Source organism: Heteronotia binoei, chromosome 6, assembly GCF_032191835.1.
Source record: "Heteronotia binoei isolate CCM8104 ecotype False Entrance Well chromosome 6, APGP_CSIRO_Hbin_v1, whole genome shotgun sequence".
NCBI lineage: Eukaryota > Metazoa > Chordata > Lepidosauria > Squamata > Gekkonidae > Heteronotia > Heteronotia binoei.
In genome coordinates, this window is record NC_083228.1 from 39,709,774 (window position 1) to 39,732,049 (window position 22,276).

Here is a 22,276-nt window from a genome sequence, read left to right on the forward strand (position 1 = left end):
GTTGCCAAATATCTGTCATGTCAAAAGGTTCAGATACACTTGTCCAACACCATTGTATTTTTTGAGCAAAACAGTTAGACCATAGGAAAATCTAGACCTACCCAGTTTAAACTGGAATATTTATTCCAGCAGCAAATAAGAATGGAGACCTTCATTACACAGGCAGTTATACCATTTTAACTTCCAGGGCTATCCTCAAAGAAATCATAATGGTGAGGTGGCTTTCCTTCCAGATCTGCAGTCCCCTAGAGTCCTGTGCAGAAGACACACGTGTACAGGGCAATATGCTCTGTGGGGGAGGGGGGGAAATGACTGAGTGCATCCATGTGTTTAATGTGGGTATGGAACCTAAGTGTGTAGAAAACTAAATGGCTCTTAGAGCATTTCTACAAGAAGGATTTCTGCCTGCAGAGCATGACTTTTGCCTTCCACCCTGTACTGCAGCGTCTAATGCCCCAGAAATGCTGCCCCCATATTGGGGCATTTTGGGTGGCAGCAGGAGGAAGAAAGTGAGATAGTAGTGCTCTGTGATTGGAAGCCTAGAGAAACACTCCTTTGGAGCGAAGCCTATGCTTTCTTTCTGTTTGCATTCCTCTTCATGCAGGCTGCAGCATTGCAGGTTCCTCTTATGCTAGGCACTGTTCTACTTGAGAGACATTGGGCTTGTGTTAGCAGAAGTCCATAGTGCCAGTACACTCTGTAGCAGAGGCCTTCTTCCACAACAGATGAAGAAAAGCACAAGCAAATATAATGTATAGAATGCAAACCATAGCTTCTGTATGATCAGGATAATTCCTTTTCCCTGGTGTTCTCAAACTAGGGATGAACATGTGTTAGTGGGCCAATAGGCCCAATTCTGGGAAGAGGTGTTACCAAAGCTCTCATTGTATATGCAGACAGGGGCAAAAAGAGGAAAGAAATAAAGCCTTTTAAGGCTGTAGTGTAGATATGTCATCTCAAATAGGACCTTTTTTTGGTAGAAAAAGCCCAGCAGGAACTAATTTGCATATTAGACCACACCCCCTGATGCCAAGCCAGCCAGAACTGCGTTCCTGCTTAAAAACAAAACAAAACCCTGAAATATGCTTGTTTACTTTTCCCATTTATTTACTTAAACATTTTATTTGGAAGTAGCCCTAAGCCAATAGGAATGTAGATGTTTGTCCAACTATATTTCATCTTTATTTATTTTTTTGCTTTGATTCATATTATACAAAAAAAGATGAATCAACATTTTTTCTTTGTTCACTGGAATGTGGTAGGGCAACAGTTCAGGTGGCTTTGGATTCTGCACATGAAAAAGCCAGGTTCAGGTCACATTTAGCAGCCTGCTTTGCTAGTGACATAATTCCTTTAAGAAATTGTAAATTGTTTCATAAACATGTGAAAGATAAACTCAACAGTTTTGAAATACTTGTAGAATGGTTAGTTTCTTGAATGTTTAGTTGATACTGACCATTTTCAAACTGCCTTTTGTATTCCGTTTTAGTAACTGATTGCGAATGGATTTTTTCCTGTCATTCAGGCCCACAGCCAGAGTTTTTTGGCTTTTTTTCTTATGGAGCAGCCATTATGTGTCACTAAGTTCAAAACGGAGGGGGGGGGGGATACAGCCGCTCTCTTCAGAGCAGCAGCAGACAAATTGCACCGAGCAAACTACACCATGAAAACCAGAGTGTTTGCTCTTTAAAAAAATAGTAATAATTGCAGTTCTTCAACCATGAACTCTATTTTTAGCTTTTAGCCCTACTTGTTTGACCCCCACCATTGCCAGGACTTTTTGCTTGCTTGCAAAAAAGCATGAATTCAAACTCTCAAACATGAACTGTATTTCTTAGCTCTTAGCCCTCCCCTGTTTTGACCTCCACCATCACCAGGACGTTCTGCTTCCTTTGTAAAAATCATGCATTTTTGCCTCTTCACCCCAATCCCCCTTCCCCTCCAGAGCTTCTGCAGCAAACAGTGCTTTTGATGGTAGCTCTTTAAGAGCCCAATGGCGCAGAGTGTTCAAGCTGCAGTACTGCAGTCCTAAGCTCTGCTCATGATCTGAGTTTGATCCACAGTGGAAGTTAGGTTTTCAGGTAGCCGGCTCAAGGCTGACTCACCCTTTCATGCTTCTGAGGTCAGTAAAATGAGTACCCAGCTTGCTGGGGGTAAAGTGTAGATGACTGGGGAAGGCAATGGCAAACCACCCCCTTAAAAGTCTGCTGTGAAAATGTTGTGAAGAAACGTCGCCCCAGAGTCGAAAATGACTGGTGCTTGCACAAGGGACTACCTTTACCTTTATAAGAGCCCTGTGGCGCAGAGTGGTAAAGCTGCAGTACTGCAGTCAGAGCCCTCTGCTCACTACCTGAGTTTGATCCCAGTGGAAGCTGGTTCAGGTAGCTGGCTCGAGGTTGACTCAGCCTTCCATCCTTCTGAGGTCGATAAAATGAGTACCCAGCTTGCTGGGGGGGAAGTGTAGATGACTGTGGAAGGCAATGGCAAACCACCCTGTAAAAAGTCTGCCGTGAAAACGTGAAAGCAACATCACCCCAGAGTCAGAAACGACAGGTGCTTGCACAGGGGACCTTTTTCCCCCTTTCCTTGAACCCCCTGCAACCCAACCCTGTCCTCACCCGCCCAACAAGTGTGACACTTGCCTAAGGTGCCTAATTGGGTTTGGATTGGCCATGCTGCCAAGCAAAGAGCCGAGGATTTTATTTGGAGTTTGCAGTTCATTCACCAGCATGGGAATGGAAACAGCGAACAGGGAGGGCAGGGCTGGTGAGGTCACAGGATGCTGGTGATTCAAAATGCGGCTAATCAAATCATTGGTGGGGCAGGGGCACGGCACTAGTGGGTGCGCTATAGCGCAATTTAAGTGAAAAAACAGCAAATAAATACTTTTTTGAATGAAACTTTGTGGGGCGTGGCTGGAAAGTTGGGTGGCATGACGCTGAAGTGCCCCACTGTGGCTACAGGCCTGAGACAGATCCATTTTAGTGACTGGCTGCTAGCAGAATTTATTTACTTGTTCATACAAACATGCTTGCATTGGGTTAGCAAAGCATAGTTGAGCTGCTTTTGAGGGAAACTGCTTAAATTTTCTACCCCTTCATTGTGCTTCTGAATGTCTGGGGTATGCTGTTTAAAACGTTGATAGCGTTTCCTACAGTGCTGATTTTTCCTTGCATTTTTTGCCGTGTGATCTTCCATGGACTTCTTTCAATGTTCTAAATTGAGTGTTATAGCACTAAATCAGTATAGCACTTCAGTGCTATAGTAGCACTATTGAGATGCCTTGACTCCACTATGGGCATTTGTATTTATTTACAGGAATTTAAAGTCTCTGGGAACATTTTCAATCAGGATGGGAAGGAAGCGGTGAAAGGGGAGCGGCCACCCTTTCAGGCTTTGTGGTCTTTCCCGCAGCTGCTGGCCTGCCCTGGCACTGACACAGAGCGCACTGTGTGGTTTTACCTGCCGATCAGCTGATCGACAGGGGGCGCCTTTAGGTAGCCTGGGAGCATGGTGTTCGACCGCCGGTTCCCAGGTGTTGAAATAGACCTTGTGGGGGAGGGAGGAGGAGGCGCGGGGGAAAGGAGGAGGAGATTTGGGGGGGGGGGTGCTGCCGCAGCAGGGGGGTAGGCCATGAGTCTGCTTAGGGAGCCATGCGCCCTAGGGCCGGTCCTGCTCCCAGCATGATGTGAACACACAGGAGTAGTGTTCTAGCATTCATCCAAACTCAGGCTGATTCCCCACTAGTCTTGCTGTGGTCTCTACATTCCTTTTCCCCACGGTGATTCTGCCTGATTTTGCACATGCTGTTGTGAAGCAGCAACTTGCCCCACCTCAACTCAACAATTGAGCAAACAATTTTTTTTAAATACTTGGGGATCACTTTTAATCACAAGCTAAGCTGGGTTTTACATCGTAACAATACCGTCAACTTGGCTAAATGTCCGGTTGCTCAAATTAAACAGTTTTTCTTTGCAAGGGGCAACCAATTAGTTCCAGCAGCAATTAAGGTGTTCAAAGCTAAAACGCTAGTCCAAATTCTCTATGGTATCCCTATATGGATCTCAGCATTTACCAGGGAAGTGGAGGGCACTCAAGCCTCATTCTTTGGAAAAATTCTTGGTATGCCAAAATGTGTCCTACTTTGCTCTCTGCTTTGAAGTGGGTCAGTCTTTGGTGGAGATAAAGCCTGGATTACAGTGTTTAAATTCTGGCTCAAAATTCACTTTAGAACAGATCCTAACAGCCTTCTTGATTGTATGAAAAGAGACCCATATATTTCATCCTGGTCAGCAGTGCTTATGTCCAAACTTAACCAGTTGGGGAGAGAGGCTGATGATTTTTTTTTTACTTTTGATGAGTCATATATCTTCACATGTATTAAATAGAGATTGTGGGAGTTGGAGGAAACGAAATGACAGCCAACAGACCTTTATATTTGCTCCCCAGCTTCCTTAGGTCTTTATGCTTTCTGCGGCAAAATGCCCCATTATCTATCAGACTTAACCATTCCAGGGCATTTATGTTGGCTAGACTAAATGCGTTTACCTCCAAAGTTTTACAAGGGAAATATCATCAAATCCCTTTAGGCGACAGACTCTTCCTGTGGAGCGAATGTTCCCGACTCAACTCAGCATATATTGCTTGATTGTTCCTTTTATCATAATCTTCGTAAAGATTTATTTTGCAAGCTTTCTTTCCCCCCAGATTTGTCTATTCTGCCACCCTGTTATTATTTATTGAATGATACTGAGCGGGAGGTTAGCGAGGCTGTGGCAAAATTTTTGGCTGACATCCTTAAATTTAAATCTGACCATGTATGAATGCATCTGCAAGCTTGGTTTCATTTTGATTTTATCTCCAACGTCTAAATTTTTATATTCTGTGTATTTTTATTTGCAACTGTTATGCCGTTAAAGGTTTGGTATGAGAACTTGCCCCACCTCTTTTCCAAGTTTTCTCCGCGGCTTCAAAATCTGGTTTTCAGAGAATCCTGCAGCCACAGAGAGAATGTGGGAAAGAGGCGGGGCAAGTTGCAGTTTTGCAGTAGCGTGTGCAAAATTGGGCAGAAAAAGGAGTGTGAGACCGCAGCAAGACTAGTGGGGAATCAGCCCCAGTGTTTTAACCACAGTTCAGCAGTAGAGTAAGAGAGTTCCTAGTGAAAGGTCTCCTGCTAATTCAGGAGGCTTGGCAGTCCTTGGCAGGCAAGGCCTTTTCTGTACAAGAAGCTTATAGCAAAGCACGGAATGGTTTTCTAGTCCCAATTCCCAATGCAAATCTAGTTCATGCAGTAGTTTTCCAGACTATTGTGTTTTCTCTCTGTGTTTGTCAAGGGGCTGGGGTATTAAAGGCTTTATAACTCTTAGAACCGTTCCCCATGTTTTAGCTAGGCATCTCCCATTTTTCAAACTAGTTTATCATTGTGATGCTTCATGGTAGCTTCTCTTAATAGCTGCTTTTGGAGATGTGATGTTCATGCCTTCCAAGCAGCTGAGAACAATTCTCTCAGTTAACCACACAATTTCTTTCTGTGGGATTGCTTGTCTGTCATGATTTTTGTAGCCAAATCCATCTAAAGCCCTTGTTTTATTTGGTTTGCAGGATGTTTCTACATGGTTGCCAAAATGTTCCACTTGTTGGCGCACTCTTAAAAAGTCTCTAGTGTCTTCCAGACTCCTCTGAGTATTTGTTTTGTAAGTTTTAACTGCTTGTGGGAGCTTGTGTAATGGGTACATACTTATATAGACATAAGTGGAACAGATGTGCGCTTTTTATTCAGAGGACAACAACATCAGTTAGAGCTTACTCCAGCATTGCCTCCTCTTCTGGCAACCCCAATGACTACTCCGGTTTAAAAAGGAACAAAGAAAACAAGTCTTTGGAATGAATTTTTCATATTGTTATCTTCCTAAACTATCTGGAACATTAAGTCATCTCTTAGAAGGTAATAGATGCTTTTGTTTGACCAGTAGATATCAAAGATTAATGGGAAGGTCCCTGAAAAACAGCTTCTTGTTAACAGAAAGAATATTAACAAAAATCATGTATGGTGATTAGAATGTCAGACTAGGATCTGAGAGATCCAGGTTTGAATTCCCCCTCAGCCATGGAAGCTTGCTGGATGAACTTGGGCCAGTCATACAGTTTCAGCTTAACCTTCCTCAATGGGTTACTGTGAGAATAAAATGGAGGAGAGGAGAAGATGTAAGCTTCTTTGGATACCCATTAGGGAGATAGGAACGGTATGGGTTGCCAGTCCGGCACTGGCACCCGATGGGAGATTGTGGAGGGGGAAGAAAGGCAATGGCATAATGTCACTTCCAGCATGAACTAGAGGTGACATCATCAGTTAGTACAATGAACTAGGATTCAAAAAATGTTCTTAATTTGGGCCCTAAAGTTATGAATCCCACCCCCCCCCACACACAAAATTTGTAGATTCCCTTCTAAGAGCTGCCATTTGGCTCCCAATAATAGTCATTGTTGTAACCACAGTGTCCAAAACTTTTGAAATCTCATTGTGAGCACTTGTGCTGTAGAGTTTCATTTAACATGACTTCATATTTTGCCTTGCCCATGTTTGAGGAAGCTGCATTTGATTGTTTTGCCTATCATCTGCTCAAGCAAACATATTTGTATATATTTTGAATACTAATCAACCAAAATTCAAATTAGGCAGTTCCCTGTTTCTGCCAAGATTTTTTTGGAATGACCACACCTGAGTCTTCTGTTATGTTTCTTTTCTAAATTCTGGAAGGGCTATCATCTGGTTTACTGTCTTAAATTTTAGCTAGGGTTGCCAAGTCCAATTCAAGAAATATCTGGGGACTTTGGGGGTGGAGCCAGGAGACTTTGGGGGCGGAGCCAGGAACAAGGGTGTGACAAGCATAATTGCACTCCAAAGGAGTACTGGCCATCACATTTAAAGGGACAGCATACCTTTAAAAACGTCATTTCCAAGCTCCAGAGTGGTGCACAGCCCCTTGCTCCGCGGGCGGCAGCACTGCTTTTTCTCCTTGGCACAGCTGCTCTGACTGCAAGGGATGGAGCCGGTGACGTCGCAAGGATCGCGCAGCCTGCTCGGGGCCGCTGCTCTTCACCTGCCACCCCAGCCGGGCCGGGAAACTTTAGGGGGTTTGGGCAGCAGCCGCAGGCGGCCTAATTTTAGCACACATGCCTGGCCAATGAACTGCTTCTCAAGCCCTTAACTTACCTCAGTAAATTCCCTAATGACTTGTTTTGTGTGGTTTGTTTTAAATGGCCTCCAGTGATGTGACCTACACTTTATCCATTTATGAATTGGTGGAACATATGTAAACTCACAGTGTTCTCTTCGCTGGCTCTCACAAATCCCTCCCCAGGGTATTGCCCAAGTTTGCATCACAGGCCAAAGGTCCATTATCTCTAGAGTCTGGAGGTGCACTTGTAAAAGTCTGTTTACACGTAAACAGGCCTCATTTTGGGCAGGAGCTCACAGGAGTGGAGCTCTGGAACCTCTAAATGCTCTTTCTTTTTTGCCCCTCCCCACAAAATACTTGCTTCTGGGCTTCATTGTTCAACTCCCCTGTGAGAATTTTGCTGACCTCTAAGATTTGACAAACTTTCTAATATCTTCCCTAACAAAAAAGGGAAAATAACCAAAACATTCAAAGCAGACAGATGGAATTCATCTTCATCATGCCACTGTGGCCACAGAGGAGAAAGTAATTTAAAAAGTATTGATAGGAATAAGGTTTTATTATGACAATTATAGTTCAAGAAACATTTTGAGATAGATGCTGAGATGATACAATTTAGTATACCGTCAGGTGATGTCAGGGTGTGTGTGGAATATGCAAATGAGCTATGCTAATGAGCTCCAGCACATCTTTTTCTACGAAATGACCCCTGCATGTAATGCCTCCTTCCCTGCATTCCAGGTCCTTGGGCAGAATGATCACATATTATTTTTTAAAACTAACCAGATTATCTGATGTAAGCCTCATAAAACTGCGGTAAGTTCCAGTGAGTGGATCCCGAATGGCTGATGTCAGCTGTGCCATGAACTCACAAACATTGATGGTCTATCTGTCTGTCTGTCTGTCTATCTATCTTGTAATGCCCTCAAAACGAGGTTGGGGAATTGTCAGGTGGGCACCTGGCTTAATCAGGATCTTTTTATCTATGTATACAGGATACACGTCCAGAAATTAATGCTTAAATTTACCAAGGACTCTAATTAAGTAAAACAATTAAAATTTATTCCAGAAAAATATAGGCATAAATACAAGGCAATGTGCTCATGAAACATACATACAGTCCTAGAAAAAATAGAGAGAGATATAGAGACAACACATGGATAGACAAACAGGGTGATAATTACCAATCGTAGTCTTCAAGGAAGGCTCCAATGGCGATGAAAGGATGGGGGAAATGGGACCCTCAACTGTGGCCAGAATCAGGGATGGATCTAGACAGCAGAACTAGGGTACTGCTAGATGCACACCTGTGGGGAGCTGGGTCACAGGTTATAAGGACTCCCTTGAGTCCTTAGGGGATGGGAGGTTCAGGGGTGGATGACAGTGGTCAGCTGGTACGTGACCTCAGAAAAAGGGGAGGCTCTGCAGTGACGATAAGGGCTGGACTTCTGCAGTAGCCAATAGCAAGTTAATTGGTGGCATCTAATTGGGTGGCCATAACTGACCAATGAACAAGCTTGGGCCCTGGTTACCTGATTGGACTTCCAGGTAGCAATGGGCCAGGATGGGAGGCTCCAGGATGACCGTTAAGGGAAAGAATGGGGGAAATTACTGGGTGGAGGTGTGCTTGAGTTTACCAAACTTATCTAAAAAGGTGGCAATAGATGGCCAAATTGCTACCTAAGGTAACACCCGGTTTACACAAAGGAACTTGGCTTGCTGAAGATGGTCTTCCTTTTCTTCAGTCTTCTCTTGGCACCAGTCTTTGTCTTGAGTTCCGTTAGACAAAGGCTTAGGCGGTCTGGCAGGATCCATGCCTAAGATAAGCTTGATTGTCTTATGCAGAAGTTGAAGCAGCTGTTGAATACGTGAGTCTCTTGCTTTGCTATAATGGAGTCAGGAAAACAAGATGAATTCGGTGGTGTTAGCCTTTGGTTCATGGAAACAGGCTGGAAACTTTGCCTGTACAGTTCATGGCGGTGTGGCTTCTTCCACTGCAACGGCAGAGACTGGGCACACAAGGAGCAGCTGGAAGCTCGTCTGTAGTTCTGGCTAACACCCATCCAGAGATGTAGAATGCTGCTGCAAAGCTGAGGCTTATAGTATCCACATAAGCCTTAGAAACCATGGGCAAAGTCCACTTCTTAGAGCAAATGTGTGCGAGTCAAAACTCCAGGCACCCTGGCAACCATACTGGTGATCACAGTGTCCATGTGTATGAAAAGTAGGGGGCTTTTTCTATCATCTATCTATCTATCTATCTATCTATCTATCTATCTATCTATCTATCTATCTATCTATCTATCTATCTATCTATCTATCTATCTATCTATCTATCGTCGGTCTGTCATCTGTCTTTCTTCTTCTTCTTCTTCTTCTTCTTCTTCTTCTTCTTCTTCTTCTTCTTCTTCTTCTTCTTCTTCTTCTTCTTCTTCTTCTTCTTCTTCCTCTTCTTCTTCTTCTTCTTCTTCTTCTTCATCATTATCTCTCTCTCTCCACCTACCTACCCACCTACCTACCAGATAGGATGAGGATGAGAAAGAGTGACTGCCCTAAGCTTATCCAGTGAATTTTATGGTGTGTGCTGATTTGAATCTGGATCTCTGTAAATTTAGTCAAACACTCTGATTCTTACCACACTACTTTTTTGAGACGGGTATTTTTTTTGTGTGTGTCTGTACCTTGAAGTCATTGCAACTTCTGGTAACTGACTCTTACTAGGGGCCTGGAGGATATTCAGAGAGGTGGCTGAATAAAACCTGCCCCACCTTCCAACAGCTGGTATTCCAAGGAGGCCTCCCATTCAAGTACTTGCCAGAGTCAGGCCTGCTTAGCTTCTGAGATCTGATGAGATCAGGCTTCTCTGGGCTATCCAAGTCAGGGATATACTACTTTTTCACTGCTCTGAAATACATGGCTAATCCCCAGTATAAATAATCTAAATATAGGCATGTATCCTGTCACCTCAATGAACAATGTTTGAAACTTTTGTTCTGCCTAGTAACATCTAAATTTGTATGTTACTTCCCCTCTACTTGGGATGCAACAGAAAGAGGTATGATTGGAGATTCTTCATTTTTGAGTCTATAGAGAATGGTATAAGGATGGTATACTCATGATTAGCTAAATTAACTTTTGGGTTTAACTTGAGTAACTGCATAGTGGCCTACCAAAGAGTGTTTGCCCTTTTTGCCAATTTGTATCTCAGATTGTGAGTATACCATAATTTGCTAAAGCATAACAGAGCAAGTCTCATTTAACTTAATTAATTCAGAGAAGGTTTTCTCCTCAGACACTTAAGATGATTAAATCCACTAACCGTAGACAAAGATAACCAGAACAATCAAAGGGCTGAAGCGCCTTCCCTAGGAAACGACAAAAATATTTCAGCCTGATTAGTTTCTATGAAAGAGGACTGGGGGTAGAGGCAGGGTCATGATATAAATTAAAAATTATATATGGCATAGAGAAAGTGGATAGAATCAATTTTTCCTCCCTGTTTCATAACACCAGAAATTGCTTAATACAGGACATATTTAATATACGTATATGGACCTCTCTGTCACATGGTGTGGTATTGGCTGATTATATTTATTTATTTGTATGCTTCATTTGTAACCTGTCTTTTTCCTCATTGGGGACCCAAAGTGGCTTATAGTCTTCTTTCCTCCATTTTATCCTCACAACAACCTTCTGATGTAGGTGAAGCTGAGTGTGCATGACTAGCCCAGGGTCACTCAGCAAGCTTTCATGGTGGAATGATACAAATCTTGGACTGCCTGCTCCTGTTTCAACACTCTGATAATTATGCCATGCTGATTATATGACTTTAAAAGGGGATTAAATACATTGTTCAAGATAACATGTGTCTATTAGCCATGGTGGCTAAATGGAACCTACAGGCGCAAAGGTAGTATGTTACTGAATATCAGGTACCTTCACTTCTTATGACAGGGTAAATGAAATGTGAAACAAAATAATGATGTACTAGTAAGTATATCAATGGACAGTCTAGTATGTCTTCTGTGAACTTGCTATAAATATCCTGTCAGCATGTGTGTGCAGTAAATGACATTTATACCATTGAACTCTCCAGGAGGACAGCACTTGAACTTACTTTCTTACTTCAAGCTGCAAACTTGAACTTCCTTTGAAGTCAACAGCAACACAAACTATTACCACACTCCAAATCTAATTCTCCTCAGTAGCACAGAGCATTGGATTACATTCCGGACTGGGAAAATGTGCTTAACGATCTCTAGAAATATCTGTGAAATGATATTTTGAGTCCAGTTGCACCTCTAAGACCAGCAATGTGTTACTAAAGGTCTGACAAAAAACCAGCCCAATTTGACTTACAGATCCCATGCTGCCGTGCCACTTCTGGGAGAGTGCTATTCCACTTCCACTAGGGTACTGCTCCCACCACTATCCTGTTGGTGTCTTCCTGCTAGGAGGGACAGACTCCTGACATCTGAGGCCCTGCTTCCAGTCCCCTGCTACCCAATGCCTGGTTAACACAGGGACCAAATTCCTTCGGGGGAGGGGCTGGAGGTTTGGGAATGGGTGCTGCTTGTTTTTCCCCTTCACAGGACTCCCCTCTTAAAGTAATGTGGTCTAAGGCGGTTGGGGGAACTATGTGGTACAGAGAGTTACTGCCAGCATTCAAATATTAAAATGTTTATTAGAAAGAAAAAAAGATTATAAGCACGCTTTTAGCAAAGCACCAGAAGAACAAAGAAAAGTTGGTCACAATCGCATCTCCTGTTCCTGGTTCTAAAACATTCTCTACATAGATATTGAAGCGGAGCAGGCAATTCTAAGTTTAGTAAGTTACAAAACATTCTAAGGCTGTCTTATTTGAGCCAGACTGCCAGGCCCAACCACATGTTTAAAATGGCCACTGCCTGCTGACCAGATATCAGCAGTCTGTTCTCTTCCAAGGCCCATCATCAAGAGACTTTTCCTTCTGGGAGCAAGCACAGTTTGGTGTAGTGGTTAAGTCTGCGGACTCTTATCTGGGAGAACCGGGTTTGATTCTCCACTCCTCCACTTGCACCTGCTGGAATGGCCTTGGGTCAGCCAGAGCTCTGGCAGAGGTTGTCCTTGAAAGGGCAGCTGCTGTGAGAGCCCTCTCCAGCCCCACCCACCTCACAGGATGTCTGTTGTGGGGGAGGAAGGTAAAGGAGATTGTGAGCCGCTCTGAGACTCTTCGGAGTGGAGGGCGGGATATAAATCCAATATCTTCTTCTTCTTCTTGAACCTCTGACTTTACCCATTTTGAATCACTCCCCACCTATTGGCGGTGTGTGTGCAGAGGGTAAAATAGAGAACTGTACAAGAGTAAACTCTGGGAAGAAGGTGAGCCACACACCAGCACCTAGTATAAAAGTAGTGTATTTACAAGCTATATACAGTACAACTAGTGCGGTGACAAACATTAATCTGAGTGACAAAGTGCTCCACCAGGATCCAACTCTCGACTGAGAGAACTACAGACTGGCACTGCAGTGCTTATATATACAAGCCAGCCAATCATGGCAGTCCATACAGTTGCTGACTTCAGCAGGTACTTTCCCCTGGTTACAGTCCAGCTGGAACCGGCTTGCTGGCAAGGTTGATCTGACCTCACCTGTCAGATAGATCCACCTGCTTCTTCTTGCTCCTGTCATGCTGTGGAAGGAGGACTCAATACACCGACACCACCCCCTTGCTACCTGGTCTGCCCAGGCCCCAGGTCCTCTTGGGATCACACAGAAGCATCCTGGGAGCTCTCCTTGAAAGCATTTTGGAAATCTCCAGCTCATTCCTGGAGATAGTCTCTGGGGCTGGTCTAGCCTAATGCCCTCCACATTTCTGACCGATGTCTCATAAGCATTGTTCCACCCCCAAGCTTCTGTTTTCCTCCACTGCAAGTGATCGATTTCCCACCAGTTGCTCCATGGGTGCATTTTGACGTGGAGCTCCTTCCAATTCCCCATGCAGTATTGTAATCCTTAAAAGACAGCATCACAAAACCACGTGGGGAACTGGAGGGAGCCCTGAGTCAAAATTGCACCCATGGATCAACTGGTGGGAAACTGACCACATGCACCAGGGGAAACAGAAGCCTGGGGACAGAGCAACGCTAGTGAGAAATCGGTGTCTGTTTCCTGCCTGAAGGAGGAGGAAAAGCTAGCTCATCCTATTGTCTCTTCAGCCCCAGCTATTAGCATCTTTTAAGAGGTAGTCCAGGTGCTTCTGGAATTCCAAGGGCTAATTTCCTCCCCCCAACCCCGCTTGTCTCTGAGCTTAAGAGACAGAAACTTTTAAAGCCTGCTTGCCACCTCTCCAGGAGGCAAGCCATTTCCTCATACAAGCTATAAGCTTTCATGTGGAAGTATACTTCCTCTGATACCATTTGGGTCCTACCTAGGAGTGTTACCTAGGAGAACTAAATTAAAGGTGCCACTGCTGGTTCAGAACAACATGGCCACCCACCTGAATCTATGAAATGAATATCTCCAAATGGCTTGCAACTAATGTGTCTAAAGGGCAGCTTGACAGACTTGCTGATCAATTGAGATCCTTTTTGGAGTCTCCTTTCTTTCTGTGCAGGGCTGGTCCTGCCACTAGGCAAACTAGGCAATTGCCTAGGTCGCCGGCTTTCTGGGGCCTCCAAATCGAGTGCCCCCCATGTGACTCGGTGATGTTATCAGTGCAGAGGGGATGCCAGAAGTTAGCCTTGCCTAGGGTGCCAGACAGCCTAGTTTCTGTGGGGTGATAAACTGTGACCAATCATGGAATGCTGTCCCCTCAATTATTCACCCATAGCTGAGATCCCCTGAGGTTTTGGTACCAGGTGAAAACACTTTCCACCCTCCTACCCCCAGGTTTGACTTTATCAGCCTATGTAATGAGTAGATTTTACTTCATGTTCTTTCTGAAAATTATTTTTAGCTGCATTTAAGTGCTATCTATTTGGCATGTTTTTATCCCATTATCCCTTCAAGGATGCGAGAGCAGCATGAATGGTTCTCCTTTTGCATTTTACCCTCATAACAACCCTGTGAAGTAGACAGGCTGAGATGTGATGATACAAGGTCACCCAGAGAGCTTCGTAGCACAGAAGAGGATATGAAACCGGTTCTCCTAGATTCTAATCTGATAACTACATCACACCGGATACTTTAAAGATATTTCAAATCAAAATGCAAAATGTGAAACATTGCAAAAGACATCGCCATGTTTCCCACACAGTGAGCTGTTTCCTTGATCAGTCAGGAAGGAAATGATACAGCTGTTTAAATTTGGACTATAGGACATCCAGGCACTCTCTATCAGTCAATACATATTAGGAGGACCACTCAAATGGACGAATAAAGCAAATAACTTAGTCATCAAAAGGGTATTTTTAAACAAGCTTGTGTATAGCTCATTATTGTACCACTTAGGCAGGGAAACAGAAATCTTTAGGCTGCGGCCTTGCAAGGAATCAGAGGGGAAGATTAAATGACTGGAAATCCCAACTCACCTCTCAGGCTGTTTCTACACTGAGGGTTGATTCTGATTTTATGAGCATTGAATCCGCCTGCAGAAGACTCCTGTTCAAAAGTACTCTTGTAAAGTGAGGAGCAACTCTGGGGTGAAACTGCTTTCAGTGACAATTCAAGAAAATGATCGTAGACGACTTAAGATAATGCAAAGCAAGACAGAAGTGATGGCAGTATTCAATTCAAACATTTTAAATGCGCACCGAGAGAGGATATTCTGTCAAGTGTAGAAAGAGCCTCAAAATCTTTCACTCCAGGATTCTAAGTTTCCAAGGGCTTCAGGGTCCCTGAGAACTAAAGCCCCTGAGAACTTTTGCTGAAGACCAACCAACCACAGATTAGTGGATGATGGCCTTTCCTGTGTGATGCTAGCACCGGTTGACTTCCTCACATTCTGTATGGACCTGAGCAAGTTACTCTTTCTCTACCTCAGTTCTCCACCTGAAAACCGGGAATAGTAATGGCCTAGCAAACTACGCTCCTGTGAAGCCACAATGACTATATATTTAGGGTTTACATAGCATTTAAAGAACTTTACACATATATTTTTGATTTTTTGAGGGGGGGGTATATGTATGTATCTGTGTGCTTGGAAGTCATGGCTGACTTCAGGCAACGCCTAGTGGGGCTGGGAGGCAAAGGTGTTCAGAGAGGTGTCTTGTTGACTGCCTCTGCATCCCAGCCCTGGTATTCCTTGTACTCAGCTTCCGAGATCTGATGAGATTGGGCTGGCCTGGGTTATCCAGGTCAGGGTGAATTTCATACATATATTTTGATAATACTTACAATAATTTTTGTACCGCAGGACATTACCATTTCCCCCCATTGTTAAACCTATACAATAGGTTGTTAAACCTATACAATGAGCTGAAGGCTGAGCTAAGTCCTGCAACATAGATTTCAGACTCAGAACCTGTGCTCTTAACCATAGTATTACTCTAGCTTTGAATTTCCGTCTAGCATTGTTAGAGATTTACTGAATAGCTTCCGCAAAGTTACTATATCAAATCTCTTTAGACCATATGATGGGTGTTTTTACGCTGACAGTTTGTGACTATCACCACATTGGAAACTCACCTTTTACATTACCTAACGTTCTCACAACTGTTTTGCATTGTTGCTGCCCAAAGCATCTACATTTGTTTAGGTGAGATTAGTTCTGGTGCTGCTGCTGCAACGTTTTTCTCAAAACTAGTTTTGATCCGGTCATTTCTCTACAAGCATTTCAAACTTGTATTGTGGAATTTTTTATGCATTTTAAAAGACTCCAAAAGCCACAAGGTGCAGTAATTTGCATGAGAACTGACAGCACTTGAATTTTTTACATATCATTGCTTGCCTCATCTTGTAATTTAAAGGTGTATTGTTTTTGCAGTGTTGACACCATTTTCATGCAATCGTATACATTTAACTAAGCACTGGTATTCCGTCTGCCCTCTGATCAGAGACCGCCCCCCAATTGAAACACTTTCAGCAGGAAATATAGAAGTTTGGGTACACAAAATGAGTGCAGCAAATCCACAAATGTAAAAGGAAAATAATTAAAGCGGAACAGTCGCAGGCGATTTGAAGACTCTAAAATTCTGGATCAAACTGATTGTAAAAACACCCATTGGAACCAGTGGACTTTGTTTAAAAATTAACACAGGGAAAAGTAAATAAGCTATTATTATATATTAAAATGCCACAGACAGGTCTTCTGGCTAAGATATTAAAATGACAGGAGCATATCAAAGATAAGTAGTTATATAAACAAGAAAACTGATCTCTGGTGTTATCCATTAGTAACTTTTTGTATTCCTTATCCTATTCAATACATCTGAGCCTTCCACATAATCTGTCGGTCAAAGCAAAATCAGCAGGGAGCCCCAAAAGCCATTATAGCATGAAAATAGCACCAGGGAAGCAAAAAGGAAAGGGTACTGCACTATCATAAAAAAACATGGTGTTGCATCTTTGGAGCATTGCTTTGTGATGAACATTGCTTTGTATGAGCATATAACTTTAAAAAGAGAAACTTGTGTAAATATAACTCATTTGTGTGAACGTAACTAATTTTAAACAGTAATATCTAACCATGTCCCTGTTCTTTAAAATCGGTGATGCTTCAGTGAGAGGCTCAAAAAATAATGTGCTCATAAGGAACATTTAAATTATCTTCCTCGGAGACTTCCTCAAAAGCTGCCTATTCAACCTTTACTTTCTTGCACTTTAAAGACAGTTCACCTATCATGAATTCTCTGTTAAAATATCTCCTTCCTTATCTAGCTCAGTGAAAAACAATCTGACTGGTGTCTTCTGAACTCAGGCTATGCACCCAGATCTTTTATTAATACTGAAGATTTTTGGCTTCCTTACTTTCTCCAGAGACCGCTGAAAATTCTCATGAACCAGACCTTTTTTGTAGAAAAAGCCCAGCAGGAACTCATTTGATATTAGGCCACACCCACTGATGTCACCATTGTTTCACACAGGACTTTTTTGTAGGAAAAGCCTAGCATGGACTCATTTGCATATTAGGCCACACCTCCTGATACCAAGCCAGCCGGAACTGCATTCCTGCTCAAAAAAAGCCCTGTCAGGAACAATACAATTCTTGCTTTATTGCATTTTGATTTAGAGAAGCCCTTTTTGGATATAGACTATCCATTCAAACTAGCTAATTAGGTTGCCATCAGAGTATGCACCATACGATAGAGTATGCACCATAGGAAATAGTGTTGTGGGGATGGGGGGCTGTCACACCATTGTCCTTGCAATCCTAATACACTTTTTTGCATACCCAGATACCCATTAAGTAATGATTACTATCCTGATGGGTCCTGATCTTCTAACCTGTCTCAAGTGCCTTCACACAGTGTAACCCAGCAGAACCCTGGCTAGGTCAATCCCTCTCCTACATTAACTTTTCAGTTGAGGGGATTCAAGTCAATAAGTGACAGCACATTTGTGGCTTGGCAAGCAATTGTGAAATTATTTCAAAGAGAAAATTCAAAGAATTATCATTTTCAAGTCTGAGAGTATGCATGCATACAAACAAAAGCTTACATTGTTCTATTGCTTCAGACCAACACGGCTGCCCACCTGGATCTATCATTTTCAAGGTAACATTTATCGCAAACATGAAAACATTACAACACAGGTATAACAGAATTATAATTGCTAGGAACACAACAATGATCACAGGGAAAGGATCTTCAGTGCCCTTCAGAAAGGGTACCCAGAACAAAGTAGGGTTACCAGCCTCTTGGGGTGCCTTGAGATCTGCGATTACAACTGATCTTCAGAGGACAGAGATCACCCCTGAAGAAAATAGCAGAGGGTGGACTCTATGGCTTTGTGCCCTGCTGAGGTCCTCGTTCTCTCCAGGGTCCATCCCCAAATCTCCAGTTTTCCAACCTGGATCTGGCCACCTTAAACCCCCCATCCCCCTCAAGTGCCCAGGAGGAAACAGCATTCCTAGGGGGTGGGTCTCTTGGAGTTGGTAATATGTGAGCAACTTTACTAACTGCTTATGGTTTTAATCCTTAGGCCCTAAATTCTAAAACGTTTAATATGAACAAAATAATATGTTTAAGTGAAAATGACATGGGTTACAATACACTTGGAAAGGCCAGCTTCAAAGTTATTTTTCCCATTGGCCGGTCTTAAAACTTAAAGTGAAATTAAACCTACTCTTATTAACCAAGAAATTTCACTCCCCAAAGTGTCCTTTAAAAAGGAGGGGATGTTTCCTATGGGAAAGACATGCTTCAGATATTTTTGATCTTGTTAAAATGATGTCCATCATGGCTCTGATCCAATTATGATCAGTATATAGATGCAGATCTTTAGCTGAAAACTTTCTTTTTTTTTTTGTCCAAAAACTTTTTTATTGAATTTAGTAAACATACAAATAAAGCAATCAATGACTGTATCTGCAATCATTCTTTGTGTATAAGCATAGCATACCAGCAGAAAACAAAAAATATATATATACACAAAATACAAACAAAACAACACATACATACATTCACACATACATACATACTTGGCAGCTGAATTAAAAAATAAGTACTCTGTCCATATGTTAATTACATCAAATTAATAATGTCATAATATCTACCAGGAATACATGTACGCATCTGATCTACAGGACTAAAAGAAAATTTAAGAAATGGAAGCCACTTGTACATCAGAGAATCTTTACCTTCTGAATTATTTATATTGCATAAACTATCTGCTAACTTGTCCATAGCATAAACCTCCCAGATTTTAGTATACCAGGCTTAATTGGAGGAATATTGGAAGATTTCCAAAATTGGGCTAACACCATTTTAGCAGCAGCTAGTAACAGGGATATCAGGGATTTATTGAGAGAAGTAATAGAAATACCTTTCCAACAGTCAAGCAAAATGAGTTCCAATCTTAAGGGTAAACTATAGCCCGTGATATCCTTGATTTTTGCCACAATTACTGCCCAAAACGACTGCACCCTCGGGCAAGACCACCAGCAGTGTATAAATGTGCCCACCTCTCCACAATTTTTCCAACATTTGGAGGATTGATTTATCGCCATATGGCTTAATCTCTGAGGTGTTAAATACCACCGGAACAAAATTTTTTGAGTTTGTAATTGTATATTCAATGAAGCTGAAAACTTTCTGAAGTCTTAAGGAATTCCTCAGCAAAAGTACCACCAACTGAAAGTCAGAGTGGAGCTTAGAAATACGGTACATTTGTTTTATTACCTGGATTGATTGCCTTTATGAGTGGCTTGTACCGTATAATCTGAGTTTTACCAATAAAAGCCATCTCTTTAGGGTGAAGGTTCGAGACTAGCATAACTCTGAAAGCTGAACTATAATTTCATATGCCAAGATGCTTTAGTACAGGAGTGGGTACTAAGTGAAAGTGGCAACCCTGCATTCCTAATAGGTGGAGGTGTTAGATTTTGCACCTGGCTCACATTCTTGGGAACACAAACAATGAATTAGGGTTCTTGCAAATGCTAATTATCTGTGTGACAAAATATTCCAGAATAAAGCTTTATTCTTAAAACCCTTTATAAACACAGGCCATTCATACCCCATTCAACTGAGATCAGAAAAACAGTCAAATAATGCACACCTAGGAAAATTAATTTGGGGAGGTAAAGAACATTCTTTTGTATTAGCTATTTTGTAATTGATATTTTGGCAGTGCAACCCTAACAAAGCTTTCCTGGGAATAAGCCTCATTAAATTCTGAATAGATCTACTTAGGATAGAATTGTAAAGAATGAAGGAGAAGAAAAGAGGAGACTGGATTTATATCCCGCCGTTTGCTAGCCAAAGGTGTCTCAGAGCGGCTTACAATCTCCTTTCCCTTCTCCTCCCCACAACAGACACCCTGTGAGGTAGGTGGGGCTGAGAGAGCTCTCCCAGAATTGCCCTTGAACAGAACAGCCCTGAGAGAACCTGTGGCTAACCCAAGGTCACATCAGCAGTTGCAAGTGGAGGAGTGGGGAATCAAACTTGGTTCTCCCAGATAAGAGTACACGCACTGTGCTGTACTGTACTGCCTATGTGTACAGGGCCAGATCGGGGGGGGGGGGGGCAGAGGGGGGTGCTTGCCCCAGGTGCCACCAGAGGGGAGGGGCGCCAAATTGGGTATGGAGTCCATTCTATTTTATGGGCCCATAAGGTAGAATGGGCCCATAAGGGGATGCTATTTTTAAATTTTGCCCCTCTTAAAAAACATGTAGATCCGGTCCTGTATGTGTAGCTTCTTAAATTATTTTGGTTGCTTCTGTGGGTGTGGTGGTGGTGACTGGAAAAGCATATACCAGTTTGTCCTGGTTCCTTTTCCATCCATCTCTGAAATCAGAATAAACAGTTCTTGACTTATCGGATGCTCAACAAAAATCTCCATTTTATATTATGTCTTGTGCATGCCCTGTTTTCCAATGTTTCTTCATAAAAATGCAGCATAAGGTCAGCAGTCTTACTCTAGGAAATATTCACATGAGAAAGATTTGAAAGAATACTGTGCCAGGAATCTGGATGGTTTACTTTGAAGTATAATTCCCTGGATAGTGCAGTTGCTGGGACAGAACAAAGGGATAAGACATCTGACGATTGTTAGTGAGTGGTAATGCTACATTCTTACATATTACTGTAGGCGACAGATTCCCCCCCCCCTTCGCTAGATCTGCCTTTCACCTTAGGATGCCTCAGACATTTTTCACAGTGGTTTGTGTGCTGCCAGATTTGGTGTTACATTATCTGAACTATTTCAGATCATGCTGCATTTATGATCAGAGGGAAGTGTGTGTGTTCCCTCTGTTAGCATTTTGGTTAAAAGCTGTACTTGCCAACAAAATAAATAGAATAAATATTGAACAGCATTTTGGTGTATTTTGAACGATCAGTTGTGGATCTATTCTCTTTAGAAGGAGGAGTATTTTACAGCTTGGAGATGGACAGCAATAATGAGTCTGAGAAGCACTGTATCATTTGCAATTTGTTTTTCTCTCTACAAAGCAGTAACATTTTACCAGAGTTGGACATAATACCGATAAAGGAAAATTGCAAAACTGGCACAAACTACCCTTCACCTTGCATATATTAGACTACTTAACTCTTACCAGTGTAGCATGAAAGAAGTATCATTTATTGTTTTCCTTTATTTTGTGTGCACACACTGTTTTCATAGTGGTGGAAGGAGGCAGCCCCCAGCTCAATTTGGATCCAAGCACAAAGGGGTGTGTGTGTGTGCCTGGCTGCTGCATCCCGTCCCTCTGATGGCCTCAGCAGTAGCAATTGGAAGCTTCATCCTCTATGGTACATGGATTTACTGATGTCTGTGTCGCATGCTTTTGGTTGACTTGGATGTTTTTAAAACGTGGTTTTATTATGTATGCTTTAATTTGTTAAATGCCTTGGTGTCCCTTGGGAGGGCAGAAAGGAGGATATACATTTTGTAAATGAAAGTAAAACAAATGCTTGTTTTATTTTATGTCTCCCCCCGCCCCGCCGATCTTTCTAGACCCTTGGTGGATCTTTGCATAGAGAAATGAAGGCACATCTAAGGGGTACATATATATCCACCAAACGACATTGTCCAGAATGTTTACAAACTGAACATACACGGAACTACTTTAAACTGGATCAGACTATCATACCATCAGGTTCAATATTGTCTACTCAGACTGGGAGTAGCTCTCTAGGGTCTATTGGGTGATCTTTTCAGCTGAAGATGCCAAGGATTAAATCTGGGACCTTCTACATGCAAAGCAGAGGCACTTCCATTGAGCCATAGCCCCTACTCGGATTCAAGCTGCTAAGTGATCCAGAGGATCCATTCCACTAACTGTGGAACCTTCCACCTGTGGAACGTGTCTCTTCTGCTAGCCAACAAGGCTCCTTGTGGGGAAGGATCCACCTTTACAGTACAGAACATTTGCATACAACTGTCAACATTTTCCTTTTGCAGCAGCAGATTGGCAAACCCTTATAAATTCATGACTACTAGATTTGAAACTTTTGTAGAGTTATCCGTAATTTTTACACAGCATGTCCCATAGATATATAGCATGCAAACCAG